The sequence below is a fragment of the Coregonus clupeaformis genome, chromosome 31, assembly GCF_020615455.1.
Source record: "Coregonus clupeaformis isolate EN_2021a chromosome 31, ASM2061545v1, whole genome shotgun sequence".
NCBI lineage: Eukaryota > Metazoa > Chordata > Actinopteri > Salmoniformes > Salmonidae > Coregonus > Coregonus clupeaformis.
The window spans coordinates 45,740,414-45,745,332 of NC_059222.1; positions in this window are offsets into that span (position 1 = coordinate 45,740,414).

Below are 4,919 nucleotides of genomic sequence, written 5' to 3' on the forward strand. Positions count from 1 at the left end.
AATAGTGCCTCTGCGGTTTGTAGGGCATAGCAAGACCCGACATAGGGAGAAGACGACAGGCCTTAGAGAACCGGTCCACAATGACCAGGATGGTGGTATTCCCCTGAGAGAGGGGAAGATCTGTCACAAACTCCACCGAGAGGTGGGACCATGGTCGTTGTGGAACGGGCAGGGGTTGTAACTTAAAGATAGCAGACGCTTTACAAAGCGACTTACAGTCAACTTACCCCTGGGCAGGTGTCTGGGCGCCTTACACTGGGCGCACACCGAGCAGGAGGAGACATAAACCCTCACATCCCTGGCTAACGTGGGCCACCAGTATTTAGTGCTAAGACAATGCACTGTCCGGCCAATACCCGGATGTCCAGAGGAGGGTGACGTGTGAGCCCAGTAAATGAGTCGATCCCGAATCTCGAGCGGAACGTACTTCCGACCCTCAGGACACTGTGGAGGGCTGGGGTCGATGCATAGCGCTCGCTCGATTTCGGCATCGACCTCCCACACCACCGGTGCCACAAGACAAGACTCCGGTAGTATGGGAGTAGGCTCAACGGACCTCTCCTCCGTGTCATACCGCGGGACAGCGCATCTGCCTTACCATTCTGGGACCCAGGGATGTACGTGATTTTAAATACGAACCTGGCGAGAAACATGCTCCATCGAGCCTGGCGAGGGTTCAGTCTCCTCGCTGCCCGGATGTACTCCAGGTTCCGATGGTCAGTCAAAATGAGGAAAGGGTGTTGAGCCCCCTCAAGCCAATGCCTCCACACCTTAAGGGCCTGAACTACAGCTAACAGCTCCCTGTCCCCGACGTCATAATTTCGCTCCGCCGGGCTGAGCTTTTAGAGTAAAAAGCACAGGGGCGGAGTTTAGGTGGCGTGCCGGACCGTTGAGAGAGTACGGCCCCTATACCGGCCTCAGACGCGTCCACCTCGACCTGAAAGGGTAATGCGGGGTCCGGATGCGCCAGCACCGGGGCCGACGTAAACAGGTCCTTCAGTCTCCTAAAGGCCCTGTCCGCATCAGCTGACCACTGTAGGCGCACCGGACCCCCCTTTCAGAAGGGGACGTGATGGGAGCTGCCACCTGTCCAAAACCCCGGATAAACCTCCGGTAGTAATTCGCAAAGCCCAAGAACTGCTGCACCTCTTTGACAGTGGTTGGGGTTTGCCAATTACACACAGCTGACACACGATCCACCTCCATTCTAACCCCTGACGCGGACAACCGATAGCCCAAAAAGGAGACCGACTCCTGGAAAAACAGAAATTTCTCTGCCTTGACATATAGGTCGTGCTCCAACAGCTTCCTCAATACACGACGGACCAGGGCTATATGCTCGGCTCGGGTAGACGAGTACACTAGAATGTCATCAATGTACACGACCACCCCTTGCCCCTGCATATCCCGGAAAATGTCATCTACGAAGGATTGGAAGACTGATGGAGCATTCATCAACCCATATGGCATGACGAGATACTCGAAATGACCTGACGTGGTACTAAACGCTGTTTTCCATTCGTCGCCCTCCCTAATGCGCACCAAGTTATACGCGCTCCTGAGATCCAGTTTTGTGAAAAACCGCGCTCCATGCAATGACTCCGTCATGGTCGCAATCAGAGGGAATGGATAACTGTATTTCACAGTAATCTGATTGAGACCACGGTAATCGATGCACGGGCGCAACCCTCCATCCTTTTTCTTCACAAAAAAGAAGCTAGAGGAGGCGGGAGAAGTGGAGGGCCGTATGTATCCCTGTCTCAAAGATTCGGCTATGTAAGTTTCCATAGCTTTTCTCTCCTCTTGAGACAAGGGATACACGTAGCTCCGTGGGAGCGCTGCTCCTGCCTGGAGATCAATCGCACAATCCCCCTGTCTATGAGGAGGCAACTGCGTCGCCCTAGCTTTACTAAACACGAGAGCTAAATCCCCATATTCAGGCGGAATGTGCAGTGCGGGCACTTGGTTTGGACTTTCCACCGAAGTCGGCCCTACGGAAACACCCAGACATCGCCCCTCACACTGAGCAGACCACCCATTGAGAGCCCTCTGTTGCCACGAAATAGCAGGGTTATGGGTGCTTAACCAGGGAATTCCCAGCACCACCGGGTACGCAGGAGAGTCGATCAGATACAACTGTATAGTCTCCTCATGACCCCCCTGCGCACACATCCTAAGTGGCGCTGTGACTTCCCTAATCAACCCCGACCCCAACGGGCGGCTATGTAAAGCATGAACGGGAAAAGGCTTGTCAACAGGTAGGAGGGGGATCCCTAAATCTAAACAAAACTTCAGATCAACAAAATTCCCAGCTGCGCCTGAATCTACTAGCGCCTTATGCTGGGAATGAGGTGCAACCTGTGGGAAACAAACAGGTATACAAAAGTGCGCAACAGAGAGCTCTGGGTAAGTGGGGCGTCTACTCACCTGGGAAGGCTCCCCAGTGCGGGGCCTGTTGTCTCCTCCCTCGGGGAACCCTCCCCAGCACCTGGCCGCAGTGTGCCCTCCACGACCGCACTTGGTGCAGACCTGGGCTCCTCCTCTTCCTTTCTCTAGCGCCAGCACCCCCGAGCTCCATAGGGCTCGGCTCGGAGGTGCCGGAGGGTGGAATGGACGGACCCCACTCGGGACGTCCACGGGTGGCCAGCAGGGTGTCCAGACGGATGGACATATCGACCAACTGGTCGAAGGTGAAATCGGTGTCCCTGCAGGCCAACTCACGTTGAACGTCCTCCCGTAGGCTACATCGAAAATGGTCGATGAGGGCCCGTTCATTCCACCCTGCGTCTGCCGCTAGAGTCCGGAACTCCAGCGCGAACGCCTGTGCGCTCCTCCTCCCCTGTCTCAGGTGGACTAGACGCCCCCCCCCCCCCGCCGCTTTGCCCTCAGGTGGATGGTCGAACACGGCCTTGAAGCGACGGGAGAACTCGGCGTAGGAGATGGTGGTGGCGTCCATCCTCCTCCACTCGGCGTTGGCCCATTCCAACGCCTTGCCCGTGAGACAGGAGATGAGGGCGGAAACGCTCTCGTGTCCCGAGGGCACCGGGTGTACAGTGGCCAGGTAGAGCTCCACCTGCAGGAGGAAACCCTGACACCCGGCAGCTGTTCCGTCATACGCCCTCGGGAGCGAGAGCCGAATCCCACTGGGTTCCGGACCTGGGACTGGTGGACCGGCCGATGGGGGTGGCAGGGTAGGTGGAGGTGTGGGTACCCCTCTGGACTCCCATCGGTGCAGGGTGTTGATGACGTCCTGTAGAGCGGTCCCCAGTTGTCGTATCTGGTCATCCTGGCCGCGGACATGCTCCTCCAGCGACTCAGGCGTGACTGTTGCTCCTGCTGATTCCATTAGTAAAGGTGTGTGATTCTGTCAGGGGTGCTGAAGGTGGGTGTGGTGCAGGAATCAAGCGCAGGACGCAGAAGCTAAGTCCAAAAGACTTTAGTGAATATTCACGTAGTAAGCGAGCACAATAAGCCCGGAGGCAAAATAAAGGCGCACACAGGCGTCAAACAAAAGGCGCACTAACATGTGCGAAAACCGCTCCAAACAACGGAGGGAAGTACGTAGCTCAGAACACCAAAACAGAAGAGCAATCACACACAACACCATACACACACAACGAGAACTAAAATGGGACACTAATGAGGACTAACTAGACACAGGTGTACAACATCAAGACAAAACCAAACGAACATGAAACATAGATCGGTGGCAGCTAGTACTCCGGGGACGACGACCGCCGAAACCTGCCCGAACAAGGAGGAGGAGCAGCCTCGGCCGAAACCGTGACAGTCAGAGCAGAGATAGTGATGTGGTTTCTGTTGCCCAGTGTCTAGTTCCCCCAATGTGACCTTTGATCTATAAAGTCAGCAGGAAGTATATGAGAGACTGCATCCCAAATGGCACCATATTCTCTACGCAGTGCACTACTTCAGAACAAAGACCCATACGGTTCTGGTCAGAATAGAGTGCCATTTGGAACGCATGCAGAGTGTGCAAACCAGCATATCACCCTCCTCTACCTATCAACATGATGACAACCACTGAACTGTCAATCAGATGAGCAAAGATAGGGAGGTTTTGACATATTTGACAGGTGTAAAAAAGCCCAGCTAACAATGTATAATGCTTAATACAGGTTTATTGAAGGATCGCAGTTAAACAGGTGAGCCATACAACATTTCCACCATGAATTCACATCGTCATCGATTATCAGTAACGTCATTAATATTGATGTATCAGTCCGGACAGAAAAAACATTCACATATATTGTGAAGCTATGGATGGTACATTCAGAAGCTATGGATGGTACATTCAGAAGCTATGGATGGTACATTCAGAAGCTATGGATGGTACATTCAGAAGCTATGGATGGTACATTCAGAAGCTATGGATGGTACATTCAGATGCTATGGATGGTACATTCAGAAGCTATGGATGGTACATTGGATGGTACATTCAGAAGCTATGGATGGTACATTCAGAAGCTATGGATGGTACATTCAGAAGCTATGGATGGTACATTCAGAAGCTATGGATGGTACATTCAGAAGCTATGGATGGTACAATGGATGGTACAATGATGGATATATTGTGGATTGTAGATCTGCATCCGTTGGGAATAATGACAGGTGATGTCAGGTGACCTGTGACTTACGCAGTGGTCCAATCAATATGGAGACGAGAGGATCCTCAATACCTGATAACTACTCACACACACACACACACACACACACACACACACACACACACACACACACACACACACACACATACAGTATATATATTACTGTGATTTATTATAATACAATAATACTAATTTGTAGAATTGCTTGTTTCCAATTGGTTGTTGTATCACTGGAGGCAGGAATAAAGAACCCAGATCGTGGATGCAGTTCAAATGTCCAGGATGTGCTCTATT